A 22,201-nucleotide genomic window follows, 5' to 3' on the forward strand; every position below is an offset into this window, starting at 1 on the left:
GCTGTATTTTATCAAATGCTTTTTCTGCATCTATTGAAATAATCATGTGATTCTTGACTTTAAGTCTGTTGATATGGTGAATTACATTTATTGATTTCCTGATGTTGAACCAACCTTGCATCCCTGGGATGAAACCCACTTGATCATGGTGCACTATCTTTTTAATACATTTTTGTATGCGATTTGCTAAAATTTTGTTGAGAATTTTTGCGTTGATGTTCATTAAGGATATTGGTCTGAAATTTTCTTTCCTCGATGTGTCTCTCTCTGGTTTAGGTATCAGGGTAATATTGGCTTCGTAGAATGAGTTTGGGAGGGTTCCCTCCTCTTCTATTTCATGGAATACTTTGAAAAGTATTGGAATGAGCTCTTCTTTCAAGGTTTTGTAGAACTCGGCTGAGAAACCATCAGGTCCTGGACTTTTCTTTGTTGGTAGGCTTTTGATGACTTCTTCTATTTCATTACTTGAAATTGGTCTATTTAAATTGTGTATGTCCTCCTCGTTTAGTTTAGGCAATTCATAGGTCTCTAGAAACTTGTTGATATCTTCGAAATTTTCTATTTTGTTGGAATATAGATTTTCAAAATAGCTTCTAATTATGTTTTGTATTTCAGTCGTGTCTGTTGTGATATTTCCTTGTTCATTCCTAATTTTGGTGATTTGGGTTTTCTCTCATATTCTCTTTGTTAGTGTGGCTAAAGGTTTATCAATTTTGTTTATTTTTTCGAAGAACCAACTATTTATTTTGTCAATTTTTTGTATTGTTTCTTTCATTTCAATTTCGTTGATTTCAGCTCTGAGTTTAACTATTTCCTGTCTTCTACTACTTTTGGTGTTGGTCTGTTCTTCTTTTTCTAGGGCTTTGAGCTGTAGTGTTAGGTCATTTATTTTTTGAGTTTTACTTCTTTTATTGAATGCACTCCATGAAATAAATCTTCCTCTAAGTACCGCTTTCATAGTGTCCCAGAGATTTTGATACAATGTTTCTTTGTTCTCGTTTACCTCTAAGAATTTTTTAATTTCCTTCCTAATATGTTCTGTTATCCATTCCTCATATAATAGCATATTGTTTAATCTCCAGGTGTTGGAGTAATTTCTGTTTTTTGCTCTTTCATTTATTTCTAGTATCAATCCATTATGGTCTGATAAAATACAAGGAAGTGTCTCTATCTTCTTGTATTTGCTGACATTAGCTTTGTGGCATAATATATGGTCTATTTTAGAGAAGGATCCATGTGCTGCTGAGAAGAAAGTGTATTCACTCTTCGTTGGATGGTATATTCTATAAATGTCTGTTAAGTCTAAATTATTGATTGTGTTATTGAGATCTATGGTTTCTTTGTTCAATTTTTGTTTGGAAGATCTGTCCAGTGGTGAGAGAGGCGTGTTAAAATCACCTAGTATTGTTGTATTGTGGTCTATTTGGTTTCTGAGATTGAGAAGGATTTGTTTGACATACATGGGTGAGCCACTGTTTGGGGCATAGACATTTATGATTGTTATGTCTTGCTGATTTATGGTTCCCTTAAGCATTATGAAATGTCCTTCTTTATCCCTTCTGATTAACTTTGGCTTGAAGTCCACTTTATCTGAAATGAGGATGGATACCCCAGCTTTTTTGCTGGGTCCATGTGCATGGTAAGTTTTTTCCCATCCTTTCACCTTTAGTCTATGGGTATCTCTTTCTAAGAGATGAGTCTCTTGCAGGCAACATATTGTTGGATCTTTCTTTTTTATCCAATCTGCCAGTCTATGTCTTTTGATTGATGAATTCAGGCTGTTAATATTCAGGGTTATTATTGAGATATGATTTGTATTCCCGGTCATTTGACTCATTTTATTCATTTATTTGCTTATTTTTGACACAACTTGTTTCCTCTTTATTTGAGAGTTCCTTTAGGATATCTCCTCCCTTTGCTGATTTGCTTCTTTGTTTTTCATATCTTCTTCATGGAATATTTTGCTGAGAATATTCTGTAATGCTGGCTTTCTTTTTGTATATTCTTTTAGCTTTTGTTTATCATGGAAGGATTTTATTTCGTCGTCAAATCTGAAGGTAAGTTTTGCTGGGTATAAGATTCTTGGTTGGCATCCATTTTCTTTTAGGGCTTGAAAAATGTTATTCCAGGCCCTTCTAGCTTTTAGGGTCTGGATTGAAAAATCTGCTGATATCCGTATTGGCTTCCCCCTGAATTTGGTTCTTTTCTCTCACAGCCTTTAAGATTCTGTCTTTATTTTGTATGTTAGGTATTTTCATTATAATGTGCCTTGGTGTGGGTCTGTTGTAATTTTGTTTATTTGGAGTCCTGTAAGCCTCTTGAACTTGATTTTCCATTTTGTTCTTCAGATTTGGGAAATTTTCTGAAATTATCTCATTGAATAGGTTGTTCATTCCTTTGGTTTGTTTCTCTAAGCCTTCCTCAATCCCAATAATTCTCAAATTTGGCCTTTTCATGATATCCCATAGTTCTTGGAGATTCTGTTCATGATTTCTTACCATCTTCTCTGTTTGTTCGACTTTGTTTTCGAGGTTAAATATTTTGTCTTCAATATCTGAGGTTCTGTCTTCCAGGTGTTCTATCCTATTGGTTGTGCTTTCTATGGAGTTCTTAATTTGGTTTATTGTTTCCTTCATTTCAAGGATTTCTGTTCAGTTTTTTTTCAATATCTCTAACTCTTTATTGAAATGGTCTTTTGCTTCCTGTATTTGCTCTTTTAACTGTCTATTGGTGCGTTCATTCAATGCCTGCATTTGCTCTTTCATTTCATCGTTTGCTTCCCTTATCATGTTGATTATGTACATTCTGAACTCCCTTTCTGACATTTCTTCTGCCATGCTGTCATTGGATTTTATTGATATAACATCCAGATTTGTTTGAGGCATTTTCTTCCCTTGTTTTCTCATATTGTTCAGGTATCAGTGGACTGCAGAGATGTTGCAGATTTCCTCTATTGACTTATAATGCCCCTGATGATTGCTAGTGTATTCCCTCTTATCCTTCAGTAGCCTGAAGTCTTAGAGGAAATTGATACTTCGGAGTTCCCCTAGGTAGCTGCCTCTCTAGGGGTGGTGGTCTTCAGGTGGAGTATATTCTCTGCTAGAGGGCAGAGGTGCCTCTACTTGTTGACCAATGGTCATCCAAAGGGGAACTAGACTGCGGGCTGAGGCAATGCCTGTTTGGGCCTGTGTCTCTGGTTTTACCGTCTTTGTGGGAAAACCTCACTCGGTGGGGAAGACCCACCCGGTGGGGAGGTCTCGCTAGTCAGTTCCCCTCCTAGAGGTTTCCCTCAGTCCACAACTACCGCCTGGGCAGGGCAGCCTTCCCAAGCAACGTTTCCAGGGGCCTGGACCTACCTCCTGGGCTTGGGAGCCCTGCCCTTTGCAGATGAGTCTCCTTAGGTGGCCCCTCCTCAGAGAAGCTGCCCGAAGTCCTGGAACCTTCGCTCCACCCCTCAGCTGGTCTCTGTGTAGCTCTCCTGGGCCTGGGAGCCTCACCCTTCATAGACGAGTCTCCTTAGGTTGTCCCTTCTTAGAGAAGCTGCCCGAAGTCCTGGAAACTTCACTTCGCCCCTCAGCTTGTCTCTGTGTAGTTCATTCAAGAAAAGGTGCCTAGGTCCCTGGACCAGACCTTGCTATGCACCTAATCGCCTGGCTATGCGACCCGCCCTCTGACCAGTCACTTGGAGCCTCGTACATATGTTCCAAGCCCCAGTGACCCGTCGCTTGTCTCTTCCTCCAGACAGCCACCCGGTGCTCTGTGTGGGCGCTTGGAGACCAAGCCACTCACTGCGTACCTCCACCTCCTCTGGGCAGTCCCCTCCCCGTTGCTCAGGCGGTTGCTGGATCCAAACAACTCGCCGCCTGGGCAGGGCAGCCTTCACAGGCAACGTTCTCTTTCTCTGGCAGCCACTCTTTCTCTGGCAGCCGCTGGAGCCCTGGCAGATCGCTTCAAAACCAAGCGGTGTGTTGCACAACCTCCTTTGCAAACTTCCCCGCTTTCTGAGTTCACTGCTCCAGCGGGGGAGGTGTGTCTTGCCGCCTGGGCAGGGCAGCCTTCGCAGGCAACGTTCCCAGGGGCCCGGACCTCCCTCCTGGGCTTGGGAGCCTCACCCTTCGCAGACAAGTCTCCTTAGGTTAGAGCATCTGCCCGCGGTCCTGGAAACTTCAATCCGCCATTTTTTCTCTATTACTCTTCTTTATACATTAACTGTGTTTATATCTTCCAGGTAAACAAGTCTTTAGAACAAAGGGTTTAAAAGAACATTTTATGAAGCTGGGGTTCTCCAACCTAAAGTTGTAATGGTAATTTTAAGCTTAACAATATAACAAATTTTATTGGGGATTTATTTTTATCATTTAAAGTTCTGTAACTGGACCAGAACCTTATGTTACCTTCTAAACTGGGATGAAAATGTAAATGGATTTCTAAAAGATAATAAGAGCCTGATAAGTTTAAAGGTTAACATCATGAAACAGGAAAACATTTTGTTACTTTATTACACAAAAGCAAAGTTAAAAGCTCTCTCACCCTTCTTTGATTCATGTTTGAGATGTAATATCTTACTGTGTTAACATTCTTATAAACTTAGGAAGCAATATATGTAAACTTTATAAAATGATACTTAAGAAGACAAAACTCAGCTTCAGAACTAGACCACTTTACCTAGGATTTATGAAGAGCCCTGCCTTACTTGAGATACGACTTTGCCTCCAATCTTACTAAAAGTAACAGTGGCTCCAAAATAAGCCAGACTTCAGCTTATTTAAAGTTATATTCAAAAGATTTTTTTTGTTGTAAAATTACTGTGATCTCAAACAGGGAATATAATATATAGCTCAACCAAAATTTAAGATAGCTCTTACACAATTAAATATCTGTTTACTTTTTTAATTCCATTCTGTGTTTTCCTTGTTAACTCTGTTACTGTTCTCTAATTAATGTTTTGCAGAGCTAATGCTTAAAGAACAAACCATCTGAATTAATTTGATATAATAAGCCATCACCTCCAGGACAGAAAATATAGACACCAGTTAAATAAAATTGGGTAAATGACTGTAAAGTCATAAACATTACATGTAAAGTCCAGTACCCTTACTGTATGACTGGTGACACTGACTTGCTGAATGTTTAAGATCAACACTTAAAGACTGAGATTAAAATAAAGGGGCCAAGAAAACTGATATTTGGCTCTTGCCTTCAGAGTCAGCCTGAATCCAGGGAACAAAAGAACTTCTCTAAGGAGTTTTGCAACTCTGGGCCACACAATCTCCCAATAACAGAGATTGGTGAGACCAATAGAGGATGAGAAGTCAATCAGCACACCTGCTGCAGAGGAGGGTCTTTCAAAAAGGGAGACATAGCTAATACTTCTAAAGGAAGCCGACTTATAAAAGAGACCCTACCTAGCAAATGACACTAAAGGATCTGAGAAGCTACTCTCAAGATCCCCATGAGTGGCCCCTATTGGAACTCAGTTGACTCTTAACAACAGATAGAAATGAGGTCAATTTGATCAGCTTGATCTTAAACACTTAGCGAAAGCATTTAAAACCAAACCTCAGTCATTCCTGGATGAGCTGAACTTCATTCTCTACTTCCCTGAGCTGTCCACAGCCAATATCCTGGGAGACTGGCAGTACTGTAGGTCAGGTTCCTGACTCTGGAAAATCCCAGATGACTCCAGACCTTGAGGAGTGGTTTCAGAGGGCAGTGCAACAGAGAAATGTGATAGCTGGATGACTGTGCCCTCCCACAACCCTCTGGACCTCCCCAGACCACTAGACCTGTTGGTGAATAATTGCTTGCAGCAGGATCACGGTGGTCAGGTGGCCATGATGCCTGGTGTGGCCAAACAAAGGCAGCACCACCTAGTATGCCTGGAAGATAGACCGGTCTATGGGTCTTCAGCTGGGAAAGTTCTCTGCATGCAGCTGTTTTAGATCAAAGGCCCACAGGGCCAAGCCCAACACACCCTGGCTCATCTGCTCTTGGGCCATGATGTTGGCATCACATTTCTTGAAAAGAGCAGGATTTGGGTCTTGCTATCTTAGTCTTCCCTCTTACAATCACAGTTGAGTTGGTGCTTGTTTAGAATCTTTGCTTGCCATGGCAACCATGACATCATTGCACTTTCATTCTACATTTCTAAGATATCAGGAGGTATTTGCACAGTAGCCAGGATCTCAGGAAGACACTTCTGGAAACCCATGTTGCCCAAGACCCAGACACAACCACTGGAGAGAGAAACAAAGTGCATTCCCATACCGGAACCTGGAACTTCTGCACCCTTCAAACCCAACATACAGGATACCGACCCCTTCCACCTTGAATATTGTAACTCTTGTGTTTTCTGCTCTTCCTTCCCACAGGCACAAGTTAGGCATTTCTTTGAGAAAAATCACACCAGGCTAGAAGAAATTTGAATGGAAATAAATGAATGAGAGTTCAGTGGATATGATGTTCTGCAACCAATCATACTGTAATGATTCTTGAGAGGAATTGCTGCAAACATAACTACCAGAAGGTCCAAACTGTATGAGGTTTTTCTTAGTTTTTCTTTTTTTTCTGCCTGGGATCACTGACCCATGAGCCATCATGACTTCCCATTGCCTACTTATATTTAGACAGTATCTGGCTAAGAACCTTTGCCATTTCCTCATTCGGGGAAACTGGCTTTGCCCTTGAGATCCACATTCCTCAGCCTCCCCCATATCTGAGAATACCTGAAAGATGCAGCACCTCCACTGGCCGGTGCATTTTGCCCAGATATCTGTTGGTTAGAATGTTCAAAAGAAAAAGGTAAGGGGAAATAGAAAAAGTAAGAAAGGAATAAAAATACTGTGATTGTAAAGTCTTGGGGTTCAGGTGTAAATGACCTAAAAAATTCCTTTATAATAATGGCATGAACACATAAAGTTTTCACATGTGTTGGCCTTTCCTCATGCTCCAGACCACCATGGGATAATTGGCTGCTCAGTGTTCAATACAACCATTGTCCTCCTTATATAGGACTAAATCTTTTTCTCATCATACTCCCAGACTGTGGTTCCTGATATACAACCAAGGATTCTTTCACAATCGTTCTCAAAAGTGCAATTAAAATTTTTTTGAAATTGTTTGATTTTGCCTTGGGATGGTTTTTCTGCAAATCATTTCATGGAGTCAGATCAGAAGAGGATGCAGTTACAAAGTATACAGTGCCTCTGCAGATTACACCAAGACTCCACTTTCTCAGCATTTCCTCCTCTGTTAAATCACGTGTATACAACACAATTGGAAATGTATCAGTTTGAAGTGTAAGCTCATTCCTAAGAGATATTTCAGTTTAGAACTGCGGTGACAGTGAGCAGTGTTTTCCAGTGACCTAGATTTCCTATGAGTAGGTATTCAAGTAGATGAGACAACTCTAAGGATCTGATACATTATACCATTCTCATGAACATGCAGATGTGGTATTTAATCAGCAAGTCCTTGAAGAAGAAATTCCTCACCACATTTTTTGTTTTCTCAGTAGGTGAGGGAGTTTTATTTTCTTATAGCTTTGTAATTGTGTAAGGGGTCTTTGGTATTTGTTGTAACTTTCCTACTGGCCTTACACAGCAGGCACCAGTTATCATTTACTGGTTTTATCTATTGCACCCTTCTAAGAGTGAAATACCAGTTTGTATCTTCTTGCAATGCCTAATAAAGAACTAGTTCTGATTGTTTTGGTTGGAAATATTAGCTGATACTCTGACTGCCTTCTATTCTAGAACATATTCTTATAAGATCTCACTTGTATAGTAAGCATTTTTGTTCATACTGGTAGTGACTATGCTCCAGACTCAGCATGACAGCTACAATAAAGCAATAAACTACAAAATAACTTGTTCCTCTACTACATTTTTCAGTGACTGCTCTTACCCAGTCCTTTCAAATCAGGCAACTTTCTCATATCAGGAAGATTTGCAGTGTTTCCTACTATAGCTAAATGTTATCCTATTGTTTTATTTTCAGTATGTTTGATTATGTGATTAAAAGCAATATGCATTTTTCAGAAACAAAATGTCAATATATTTCTAGCAAACATATTATGGTTTCAAACAGTTTATATACTATCAAATTTTATTGTCTTTTTTGCTTATTGCCAAGATCTATTAGATTGTACTTTCACACAGGGCATGGTAGTGTGTGCCTGTAATTCCGGTTACTCCTCAGAAGGCTGAGTAGGAGAAATACTTTAGCCCAAAAGGTGGGAGGCAATCTGGGCAAAAATGTAAGATCCCATCTCAAAAAAAAAGGAAAGGATAAGAAAAAGAAAAACCCCTTTCAAGTAAAAAAATAAAATATTGGCCAAAATGTTAATGTTAATATTTATACTTTATGTTTTTTTTCTTTTTTTGGTACAATGGATTGATTCTAGTGCTCTTCAACTGAGCTACAACTCCAGTCCCACTTTTTATTTTTTTAAGAACTAAGTTGCTGACTCTGACCTCATACTTTCTATCCTCCTCTCAGTCTCACAAATCACTCAGATTTTAGTGGTTCACCACCATACCCAGGTTAAAAACCTTAAATTTTTGTAGCACTAACCATTTTTAATAGGCAATAATATAAACAGGAAACTATTGATTATTACTTTTCATACATGCCAAAATCTCTTCCTCCAAGTTTTTCTGTTTTTCTTCTTTTCTACATTATAAAACCTGGTATCATCTTTGACTTTTTTCCCAACAGTCATTCCCTTTGTGCTATGTATTGTTCCTTGCTTCAAAATGTTTCCTACAGTTTTCCAGTCTTCCTAGATCTCCGTGTATTTCAGTGGATAACCATTCTGTGACTTGAAACATGAAATTGCCCTTTGTTTTTTCCTTTCACAATGTTATCCAAATTTTAGGTTTTAAATACCACCTCTATTCTGAACATTTTCAGAGACCCACAAAGTCTTATGCAAAGCAGATGCTATCTACTTCTTTGATTTTAACTATTCTTCTTCAAATAACTCAGTCTAGTTACATTGGTCTCAGTGCTGGGGCTTTTGCATGGGCGGCTCTTCCTCCAAGTACCACATGAGCAGCTCCCTCACTTCTTACAGGTTTTTGCTCTATCAACATGGCCTATTTTAATATCTTCTTTAAAATTAAACATCATCCCTTTTCAGCATCTTTCCATCAGTGATTTTCAATGTGTTCCCTAAACAACATCATCATTAGCATATAGGAACTTAAAATGTGAATTCATTAGTCACACCCTCAATGGAAACTCTGCTGTGCAGACAATAATGTGTGGTTTTGTTTTGGGTTGCTTTGTGGCACTAGGATTGATCTCAGGGTCTCATGTACTCAGCAACTGGGAAGATATAGCTCAGTGACAGCACCTATAAAGAAGAAATTAAACTAAGTGCTTAATTTGTCTCCATAGAATTTCTTTCATCATTTAACATAATTTGTTTCAATTTTAAGTGCTGGGGATTGATACCAGGGACAGTTTACCACTGAGTTACATTTCCAGTTCTTTTTAATTTTGAGACAGTGCCTTGCTGAGTTGCTGAGGCTAGCCTCCACTGCCCATGTCACCTTATCCCCTTCTGCTACAATACAGCCCCAAGAAGTTTCACCAGTAGTCACCCAATTTTTAAGAAAAATTAAACCTCAGATTATTTATTAACCTTTTAATCCATTCTCCATAAATTTGAACATAACCAATTGTTCAACTTTTAGAGATTTAATTCCTCATTAAACATTGTTTAAAAATCATGATTTGGAGAGTAAGAACACTGGTTCTGAACTTAATGAAAGTTTACTTCACTTTCCTTAAAGATTATGAAACTTTATGTCACTTAAATTATTTTATAATAAAAAATAGAAAAAACAGAATTCCGTTATTCAGAAATGGTTTTATTCTAAAAAAGTATAAAAAAATTTCCAGATACCTTTTATTTTTACATTGTTTTTAACACAAACTGTTCAGCATACTCAAGAGGAGAGACATTAATAAAATGAACATTCATATACCCAGATTTCAATATGGAATCTAATTATCAAGATGGTCATATGCCTGTTTTTTTAAAAATTTTTTTGTAGTTGTAAATGGAAAGCATGCCTTTGTTTTATTTGTTAATATTTGTATGCTATGCTAAGTATGGAACACAGTGCCTCACACATACTAGGCAAGCGCTCTGCCACTGAGCCCCAGCCCCAAGTAGCCCCCATACACATGTTCATAAATCATTTTTTGCTCTTTGTTCATTCATGTTCCCCTACCATAAACATATTACAATAGAAAAAGAAAAAATATTTTTTAATGATTCAAAACTTATCGAATCCCTTTCTCTTTAAAGATAAACATACCATTTGTTGTTGTTGTTGTTTTTGTTTAGTTGTTTTTGCAGTACTGGGGATTGAACCAAGGGCCTCATGCATACTGGGCAGACACTCTACCACTCAGCTATATCCCATTCCTATAAGCATATCTCTTACAATGATCACTTTGGAACAGAACACCATTGTTCACTTTATTTTAGTTTAATTGAATAGAAAAAAGAGAACTAAAAAAGATTTTGTTGGGCCAGACATGGAAGAAGAAAGTTATGGAAAGGAGAAGAAAAAGGGGGGGTGTATTTTTATGATAAAAGAAAAGGAGTTGTGAGGCATGGTGGCACATGCCTACAATCCCAGTGACTCCAGAGACTGAGGCAGGAGGATAGTGAGTTCAAAGCCAGCCTCAGTAAATGTGAGGCACTAAACAACTCATTGAGACCCTGTCTCTAAATAAAATAGAAAATAGGGGTGGGAATGTGGCTTAGTGGTTGAGTGCCCCTCAGTTCAATCCCCGGTACCAAAAAAAAAAAAAAAAAAAAAAGGAGAGAGAGAAAAAAGTGCATTTCTATTTGTTCCTTGAGGGAAAGGGTAAAAGATTAAGGCCAGCTCTATAAAAACAGCAAACATTGATGCATTGATGATCAAGAGAAAAATCTGTAACTTGGAAAAATGTTAAACAGTCTGAATAAGAATAGAATTTGCTTCATTTTCAATATTCTTTCTTAATATGTCTTCCTAATGTTGTTTTTTTTTAAATCTATCTTGCCCATTCTTGTAGTTTACAAACTGGCAGCAAATTTTTTAAGAAGTTCTACAAGTACCTCAAAAATTAAACCTAGTCCAATGATGTTGTGGCACATCTGTAATTCCAGCAACTTGGAAGCCTTCAAGGATTTCAAATTCCAGGCCAGCCTGGGCAACTAGACACTGTCTCAAAATTTAAAAAGTTGCTCAGCAGAAAAGCAGCTTTCCCAGCATATATAAAATTCTGGGATCAATCGCCGGTATCATGGGGGAAGGAGTATAATTTATTATTTTCACCTGCTTATCTCTTCTCCTTTATTTCCTTTCCTGGTTAACAGCATAACTATCCAGCTTCTCAGGCTAAAAACCAAGGAATAATTTAAAATTTTCATAGCCATGCATAACCAGGGCCTACAGACTCTACCTTCTGTTTTGCAAACCTCTTCTCTCCCATTCTTGTCTTAATTCAGATCTTAATCTCCTGCAATCATATGTTTTCTCACTACAAAGATTTTCCTTCTCTGGCCCAAACACCAGATTATCTTCCTAAAATGTAAATGAACAGTATCATTCCCTATTAAAAAATCCTCCAGTGAGATCAAAATTCTTAAATCACACAAGACTCTAACTTAAGTTCTCCTCTCACTTGCCACCCATTCAGTCTAGCCATGCCTAGAATGCTTTTCCTACTTCACTCCATTATCAAAAGCATTAAACAAAGTGTTCCTGTGCTAGGGGTGTAGCTCAGTGGTACAGCACTTCTCTACCATGGATGAGGCCCTGGGTTTCCAGCCTCAGCATCAAAAAAGAAAGAGAGAGAGAGAGAAGAAAGGAGGGACTACCAACTCGAACATGACTTTGGAATATCTCATTTCTAAAATTCGTTAAAACTTAGATTCTACACCTAATTATTATCCAATGCTTAATTAATTGTATATTTAAGTCCCTATTCCTCAAGGGCTGTGAGCCATAGGTTTCTATCTTATTTATCTACTAGTGTCTGGCCCACAAAGCCAGACACTAAATGTTTTCTGAAATTGTCAATGAGAGAATGAGAACTCCCACATATTAGAAGTAACCTCCACAAGGATGGGCGCATTATTTCATTCACATAATAGTGAATATATCTCCAGGCCCTAAAATCCACTCCAAAATAATGGGGACAAAATAATTATTTTTGAATTTATTTAAATGGTTTCCTAATTATTGTTCACATCTGCAAATTTTGCTTTGATTTCAAACCTTATTAGCCGCCTGTCCTCAAGGTGCATAGAGTAGTACTGAAGATTACCGATGGGGAAAGAGGTAGAGTATTCTCCACCTGGGGACTGGGCTGTTTGGTAGATTGCTTGTTAAGTGTCAGAAACACCAGCAAAGTTAAGCAGGATGCCAAAATCAACTCTGTGGTTATCCTACTGTAAATGCTAATAGGAACAACACTGAAAGAAAATCTGTGGCCCCCCTGTATATACATATATATATTTATGGAGGTACAAAAAACCTACAGAAGATACAAAAGGAAAAGGGAGAAAAAAATCAAGTACCAAAGGAGACAGTCTATGGTTTCTAGGGTTTAAGACACGTGGAAGTGGGGACAAGTTTTTTCTACACCTCAGGAGGCATTGTCTGGTGATGGACAGTGGTTAAAGGAAAGCAGTGAGGGGAAACAAGAAGTGTCACTGCAAAGGACCTCAAGGGCTTCTAGCAGCACTCATCACCTTGCCCTGCTTCACCCATGTGTACACTCTTGAAACCATCTAGTTATGAAGAAGGAAAAAAAAAATGTCTCCTCTGCCATTTCCTGATTGTTCTTCCAAGCTCTGGGTTTCTACTATGGTTTGGGCTAGTGCCAAGGGTTCTATTTAGTGCCTGAACAATTTGGTCTGTACAGCGCCCCATAAGGTTTAGCCTTCTGTTGCTAGGAGATGAACTGGCTTTCCAAAGGTCAGTACTGGAGGAAGCCAGGTACATGGAAGAGCCCACCCTGCAGACCCAAACACTAGGGTTGAGGCTCACCACATTTTAATGACATGAAATTCAAAATGTGAACCGTGGTAGTCTTTTTGAGATAGCCTACATTGGCACATGCATCCTCCATGCAAATGAGGGATACTAATACAGCTGGCATTTTGCAAGTCAACCTCAATGCCAACTAGAAAACCAAGAGATGAAGACAATATAGAACTGCTCTTGGTCCTCCATGTTCTCAGTTTGTTGTGTTTTGCATTGGAATAATTATTATATTATTAAAGAATTGTATGATTTGGGTCTGAATATATATTTTAGTTTCTGCTGATATTATTCAGGAGAAACAGTGTATATGCAAAACATGTTTCCCTGTATAAATTGAGGTACAGTCTCAATACTAATGTAGCATCTTTATAGAGATTGTTAATTTTGATTGTTGTCCTTAAAATACGCTGTGTAGTGATCCAAGATGGTGGACTAGAGGGTGACTGCATCTCCAGTTGCTGCAGAACCCAGGATTCAAGAAGGGGAGGCATTGCGAGACTCGGACTAAAATAGAGCCACGGGGTGAGTCTCCACCACCGGGTGAAACTCGGCCAGGGCGGCAGGTCCAGATAGAGGCGGCTTATCAGAGTAGGGCAGGGCAGCTAGAGTCTTCCCCAGGCAGCCCTGCACACTCTGGCGGTGGGGTCCTCCCACAAGGCCAGCTTCCCCAGCTTCTTAGAGCAGGTTCCCCAGTGAGAGCCTTTCTGAACAGAACCAGCTCCAAGTCCTGGAGCCAGCGCAGCGAGCTCTGGCCCACAAGCAGCTTCAGAAACCAGGACAGGGCAGCCAGGGACTTCCCCAAGCAGCCCGGCCCCCTCCAGCGGGAGGCACCTTTCAAGGCTAGCTTCTCAGAGCAGACCGCCCAGTGAGAGCCTTTCTACACAGAGCCAGTCACAAGTCCCCTAGCCAACAGAGAGCTCTGACCTGCAGGCAGCCTCTGGGATCAGGGCAGGGCAGCCAGAGACTTCTCCAGGCGGCCCTGCCCGCTCCGGCCACAGGCTCTTTCCACGGGGTGATCCAAGATGGCGGACTAGAGGGTGACTGTATCTCCAGTCGCTCCAGAACCCAGGAGTTAAGAAGGGGAGACATTGAGAGACTTGGACTAAAATAGAGCCACGGGGTGAGTCTCCCCACCAGGTGAAGCTCAGCCTGGGAGGCAGGCACAGATAGGGGTGGCTTATCAGAACAGGGCAGGGCACCTAGAGTCTTCCCCAGGTAGCCCTGCACACTCCAGCAGTGGGCTTCTCCCACACGGCCAGTTTCTTGGAGCAGGCCTCCCAGTGAGAGCCTTTTGGCACAGAGCCAGTTCCAAGCCCTGGAACCAGTAGGGGGCAAGGGGCAGCTTTCTTAAGAAGCACTGCATTATCAAATTCCTCCAAGGCTTCAGGCTACTGAAGGCTGAGAGGTGATACACTGGAAATCTACAGGGACACTATAAGCCAATATCTGCCAATATCTGCAATATCTCAGAGTTCCACTGACATCTGACCAATATAAGAAAACAAACCTAGATACTATATCAATAAAACCCAGTGACAGCACAGCAAAAGAGATGTCAGAAAGGGAGTTCAAAATGTACATATTTAAAACAATCAGGGAAGCAAATGAGGAGATGAAAGAGCAAATGCAGGCATTAAATGATCGCACCAATCAACAGTTAAAAGAGCAAATACGGGAAGCAAGAGATCATTTCAATAAAGAGTTAGAGATACTGAAAAAAAAACAAACAAACAGAAATCCTTGAAATGAAGGAAACAATAAACCAAGTTAAAAACTCCATAGAAAGCATAACCAATAGGATAGAACACCTGGAAGACAGAACCTCAGACATTGAAGAAAAAATATTTAATCTTGAAAACAAAGTTGACCAAACAGAGAAAATGGTAAGAAATCAAGAACAGAATCTACAAGAATTATGGGATATCGTGAAAAGGCCAAATTTAAGAATTATTGGGATTGAGGAAGGCTTAGAGAAACAAACCAAAGGAATGAACAATCTATTCAATGAAATAATAACAGAAAATTTCCCAAATCTGAAGAATGAAATGGAAAACCAAGTACAAGAGGCTTATAGGACTCCAAACATACAAAATTACAGCAGACCCACACCAAGTCACATTATAATGAAAATACCTAACATACAAAATAAAGACAGAATTTTAAAGGCCGCGAGAGAAAAGAATCAAATTACATTCAGGGGGAAACCAATAAGAATATCAGCAGATTTTTCAATCCAGACCCTAAAAGCTAGAAGGGCCTGGAACAACATTTTTCAAGCCCTGAAAGAAAACGGATGCCAACCTAGAATCTTATACCCAGCAAAACTTACTTTCAGATTTGACGACGAAATAAGATTTTTCCATGATAAACAAAAGCTAAAGGAATTAAAAAAACGAAAGCTGGCATTACAGAACATTCTCAGCAAAATATTCCATGAGGAAGAGATGAAAAACAACGATGCAAATCAGCAATGGGAGGAACTAGCCTAAAGGAATAGCCATTCAATAAAGGAGAAACCAAATCATGTCAAAAAATAAAAATGAATCAAATGACTGGAAATACAAATCATATCACAATAATAACCCTGAATGTTAATGGTCTGAACTCATCAATCAAAAGACATAGACTAGCAGATTGGATTAAAAAGAAAAATCCAACAATATGCTGCCTGCAAGAGACTCATCTCATAGAAAGAGATACCCATAGACTAAAGGTGAAAGGATGGGAAAAAACATACCATGCACACGGACTCAGCAAAAAAGCTGGAGTATCCATCCTCATTTCAGATAATGTGGACTTCAAGCCAAAACTAGTCAGAAGGGATAAAGAAGGACATTACATACTGCTTAAGGGAAGCATAAATCAGCAAGACATAACAATCATAAATATCTATGCCCCGAACATTGGCTCATCCACATACATCAAACAAATCCTTCTCAATTCCAGAAATCAAATAGACCACAACACAATAATACTAGGCGATTTTAACAACCTCTCCCACCACTGGACAGATCTTCCAAACAAAAATTGAATAAAGAAACCATAGATATCAATAACACAATCAACAATTTAGACTTAACAGACATTTATAGAATATACCATCCAACAAAGAACGAATACACTTTCTTCTCAGCAGCACATGGATCCTTCTCTAAAATAGACCATATTTTATGCCACAAAGCTACTGTTAGCAAATACAAGAAGATAGAGATACTACCTTGGATTCTATCAGATCATAATGGATTGAAATTAGAAATAAATGACAGAATAAAAAACAGAAACTTCTCCAATACCTGGAGATTAAATAATACACTATTATATGATGAATGGGTAACAGAAGACATTCTTAGTAGGAAAATAAAAAAATTCTTAGTAGTATCAAAATCTCTGGGACACTATGAAAGTAGTACTTAGAGGAAGATTTATTTCATGGGGTGCATTCAACAAAAGAAGTAGAAATCAACAAATAAATGACTTAACACTACAACTCAAAGCCCTAGAAAAAGAGGAGCAGACGAACACCAAAAGTAGTAGAAGACAGGAAATAGTTAAAATCAGAGCCGAAATCAACGAAATTGAAACAAAAGAAACAATCAAAAAAATTAACAAAATAAAGAGTTGGTTCTTTGAAAAAATAAACAAAACTGATAAACCCTTAGCCACACTAACAAAGAGAAAGAGGGAGAAAACTCAAATTACTAAAATTCGGAATGAACAAGGAAATATCACAACAGACACGACTGAAATACAAAACATAATTAGAAGCTATTTTGAAAATCTATACTCCAACAAAGCAGAAAACCTCGAAGACATCAACAAGTTTCTAGAGACATATGAATTACCTAAACTGAACGAGGAGGACATACACAACTTAAATAAATCAATTTCAAGCAATGAAATAGAAGAGGTCATCGAAAGCCTACCAACAAAGAAAAGTCTGGGCCCAGATGTGTTCTCAGCCTAGTTGTACAAAACCTTTAAAGAAGAGCTCATTCCAATACTCCTCAAAGTATTCCATGAAATAGAAGAGGAGGGAACCCTCCCAAACTCATTCTATGAAGCCAATATCACCCTGATACCTAAACCAGACAGAGACACATCAAGGAAAGAAAATTTCAGACCAATATCCTTAATGAACATTGACGCAAAAATTCTCAACAAAATTTTAGCAAATTGCATACAAAAATACATTAAAAAGATAGTGCACCACGATCAAGTGGGTTTTATCCCAGGGATGCAAGGTTGGTTCAACATCCAGAAATCAATAAATGTCATTCACCATATCAACAGATTTAAGTTAAGAATCACATGATTATTTCAATAGATGCAGAAAAAGCATTCGATAAAATACAGCATCCCTTCATGCTCAAAACACTAAAAAAAATTGGGGTAGTGGGAACATTGCTTAACATTGTAAAGGCCATCTACGCTAAGCCCATGGCCAATATCATTCTAAATGGTGAAAAACTGAAAGCATTCCCCCTAAAAACTGGAACAAAGCAGGGATGCCCTCTTTCACCACTTCTATTCAATATCGTCCTTGAGACTCTAGCTACAGCAATTAGACAAAACAAAGAAATTAAAGGGATACGGATTGGAAAAGAAGAACACAAAATATCTCTGTTTGCTGATGATATGATTATGTATTTAGAGGAACCTGGAAATTCCACCAGAAAACTTTTAGAACTCATAAGTGAATTCAGTAAAGTAGCAGGTTACAAGATCAATGCTCATAAATCCAATGCATTTTTATACATAAGTGATGAATCTTCAGAAAGAGAAATTAGGAAAACTACCCCATTCACAATAGCATCGAAAAAAAAATACTTGGGAATCAATCTCACAAAAGAGGTGAAAGATCTCTACAATGAGAACTACAGAACACTAAAGAAAGAAATTAAAGAAAACCTTAGAAGATGGAACGATCTCCCGTGTTCTTGGATAGGAAGAATTAGATTCAATGCAATTCCAATTAAAATCCCAACAATGTACCTTACAGAAATAGAGCAAGCAATTATGAAATTCATCTGGAAGAATAAAAAACCCAGAATATCTAAAGCAATCCTCAGTAGAAAAAGTGAAGCAGGGGGTATCGCAATACCAGATCTTCAACTCTATTACAAAGCAATAGTAACAAAAAAGGCATGGTATTGGTACCAAAATAGACTGGTAGATCAATGGTACAGAATAGAGGACATGGACACAAACCCAAATAACTACAATTTTCTCATACTAGACAAAGGGGCCAAAAATATGCAATGGAGAAAGATAGCCTCTTCAACAAATGGTGCTGGAAAACTGGAAAGCCATGTGCAACAGAATGAAATTAAACCCCTATCTCTCACCCTATACAAAACTCAACTCAAAATGGATCAAGGACCTTGGAATCAGACCAAAGACCCTGCAGATTATAGAAGAAAAAGTAGGTCCAAACCTTCAACTTGTTGGCTTAGGATCAGACTTCCTTAACAGAACTCCCATAGCACAAGAAATAAAAGCAAGAATCAACAACTGGGATCAATTCAAACTAAAAAGCTTTCTCTCAGCAAAGGAAACTCTTAGTAATGTGAAGAGAGAGCCTACAGAGTGGGAGAATATCTTTGCCACTCATACTTCAGATAGAGTGCTAATTTCCAGAATCTATAAAGAACTCAAAAAACTCTACATCAAGAATATAAATAATCCAATCAATGAATGGACTAAGGAAATGAACAGACACTTCACAGAAGAACGTGTACAAGCAATCAACAGATATATGAAAAAATGTTCAATATCTCTAGTAATAAAGGAAATGGAAATTCAAAAGTACCCTAAGATTTCATCTCACCCCAATTAGAATGGCGATTATCAAGAACAGAAGCAACAGTATGTGTTGGCGAGGATGTGGGGAAAAAGGTACACTCATACATTGCTGGTGGGGTTGCAAATTAGTGCAGCCCCTCTGGAAAGCATTATGGAGATTCCTCAGAAAGCTTGGAATGGAACCACCATTTGACCCAGCTATCTCACTCCTTGGCCTATATCCAAAGGACTTAAAATCAGCATACTGCAGAGATACAGTCACATCAATGTTCATTGCTGCTCAATTCACCATAGCCAGATTGTGGAACCAACCTAGATGCCCTTCAGTTGATGAATGGATAAAGAATCTTTGGCATATATATACAATGGAATATTACTCCACCATGAAGAATGATAAAATTATGGCATTTGCAGGCAAATGGGTGAAATTGGAGAATATCATGCTAAGTGAGATAAGCCAATCTCAAAAAACTAAAGAACAAATGATATTGCTGATAAGGGATGAGGACATATAATGGGGGGTGGGAGGTGTTAGCATTAGTGTTAGGGTTTAGGTTTATGGTTAGGGATAAGGAGGGTGGTAAGAAGGGAGGAAGGAATGACTGTATAGAGGGAAAAGAGGGGTGGGAGGGGTGTGGGAGAAGGGAAAAAATAACAGAATGAATCATACAACATTGCCCTATGTAAATTTATGATTACACAAATGGTATGCCTTGACTCCATGTACAAATTGAGAAACAACATGTATCCCATTTGTTTACAATAATAAAAAAATACGCTGTGTAGTACTGGGTGTAAGATGTGGTGTTCTCACCTTTACCATTGTTGTGGGAATATTTGATTGTGCTTTGTAGGGTAATGAATGACAGAAGAACTCTTATTTGAAAAAAAAACTGACATTGAAAGAATGAAATCAGAGACATTAGGTATGTGACATGTTTGTGGTGGAGAGAAGCAATTACAAGAAAAAGAAAAGGTTTTGGAATTTTGCAAATGTCTATTTTCTGCTTTTCCTGCTCAGGACATTCTATCACAACTTTTGGTATTCTTTAAAATTTTCTACATATAAAATTCACGTTTCACCTATATCATCTCTTCATTCTTGTGTTTTAGCAGAGATGCTTTGCTTAAATTTCTAATGATGTGATGCACTCTTTGAGAGTCATAGTTCTATGCTACATGTCAAAATTTGTACTTATTTAAATTTATATGCTTGGGATGTAGATGCTCTGGTGTAAGGAAACCTTTCCTCATAGATAAAGTATCAGAAAGCAAATCTGCATATCAGTCATCCCTTGCAAGTAACAAGAAAAAGGCAGAAATCTGCAAGGGCATTGATGTTCTTTGCCAGTTGAAATATTGTCAGCAATTATCATTGCTTACACATGATCTCACAATTACTTCTTAGCAAATTTGAAAGTATTATGAAGCTGAAGAAATGTTCTGGAATTTTTTGGGAGACCATTAACAATGCCAATTTCTTTCAGTGTCTCTTCACTGATGAGGGTTTTCATCTTCAACACCCTTCTGCACTGAGTGCCTGAAAAAAGCCCTTTTTTCTTTTTGAACCTGAGTACCATTCCTCTCCTCCAGCATGATACATGTTCAAAAACGGTATTTTGCCATTGTAAAGTGTGCACTTCCTGCCATTGTCAGGCACTTTTTTCATCCATCAATTTGACTTATTTGGAGCATCTTTGTGCCAGTGTCTGTGAAACTGAACTGTAGTCTGTATCCTACAGGGCCTGGTTAAAGAAACCTTGGCATTGCCACAGAGGGCCTTTTGCCAGACATGCATTAGTCAAGTCAAGAGGATGTACCCTTACGTGAAGACAGATTGGCCAGATATTTCTTCATCTACAAGTGAGTTGAAAGTACCCTGGGAAACTCATACCAAGAGAATTTCTGAATGCAACCTAGTTGTAAGGTGACAGCAAAGGAGGTGGGTCCTGGCAGATGGAGTGAGCACAGAACATCTCTCCTAGTTTGCTACCTATTTCTTGGCTGCCACATCAAATGCTGAGTGCTTAACTCCCTCTTCTCCTCATTAGAAATAACAGCATCCACCCACCTCCACTTAGAAATCAAACTTCCCAGGCTGCTGCTGTCTCCTGTTTGGGTATTCCAGCAAAGCAGAGGTGTCCCACCAAAGTTGGTGTAATGTTTCTCAATTCAATCATTACCTAATTCACCAAGCTGCACTGCATAGTATCCTGCCCTGAGCTGTCCACAACCAACATTCTGTGTGGCGTGTAGTGCCATAGGTCACATTCCTTATTCGACAAAATGCTGGATGAGCCCTGACCTGGATGAGTGTGTTCAGAGGGAAATGCCATGGAGAAATGTGATAACCTGGATGACCCACATGCCCTCCTGCACCTCTCCATCTCTCTGCAGTTCACTGGGCCTAAAGGGGGATAATTGCGCGCAGCAGGATTAGGGTGGCCAGGAGGTCATGATGCCTGGTGTGACCAAACGAGGACAGCGCTACCTAGCGGGCCTGGAGAATACTGCTGGCTGACAGTCTTCAGCAGAGTCCCTTTTCTTGGATGGAGCTTGTAGATCAAATGCCTGAGAGGCCACGCCCCCAACACACCCTGGCTTCTCTTCTCCTGGGCAATGATATTAGGATTGCATTTCTTGAAAAGAGCAGGAATCTAGGGTTCACTGCCCTCTAACAATCACAGCTGAAACTGGTCTTGTTTAGAATCTTGATCTGAAGTGGACAGGACCAGAAGCCTCTCTGGTTGCCATGGCAACTGTGACCTCATCATGTCCTCATTCTACACTTCTGTGATATCAGAAAGTATATGCACTGCAGCCAGGTTTTCAGAAAGTCAGTTCTGGAAACCCATGTTGCCCAAGGCTCTGACACAATCCCCGTGGAGAGGAAAAAAGTGCATTCCCCTACTGGAGTCTGGAACCTCTGTGCCCTTCAAACCAAACATGCAGGATGCCCACTGCTTCCACTTGAATATTTTAGCTCTTGTGTCTTTTGCTCTACCCTCATTGGAGCACTGGAAACTAAGTTAGGCATTCTTTCAGAAAGATCAAACCAGGCTAGAAGGAATTTAAATGGAAATAAATGAATGAGAGTTCAATTGATATGATGTTCTGCAACTAATCACACTGTAATGATTCTTGAGAGGAATTGCTGAGAACAAAACTACAGGAAGGTTAAATAATGGATGAGGTTTTTCTTTGTTTTTTTTTTTTTGTTTGTTTGTTTGTTTGGCTTTTTTTTGCCAGAAAATATTGTGCCTAGGATCACTGACCCATGAGCCATGACTTCTTCCCTTGGCCTATTTATATTTACAGACAGTGTCTCAATAAATTACTTA

The sequence above is a fragment of the Sciurus carolinensis genome, chromosome 13, assembly GCF_902686445.1.
Source record: "Sciurus carolinensis chromosome 13, mSciCar1.2, whole genome shotgun sequence".
NCBI lineage: Eukaryota > Metazoa > Chordata > Mammalia > Rodentia > Sciuridae > Sciurus > Sciurus carolinensis.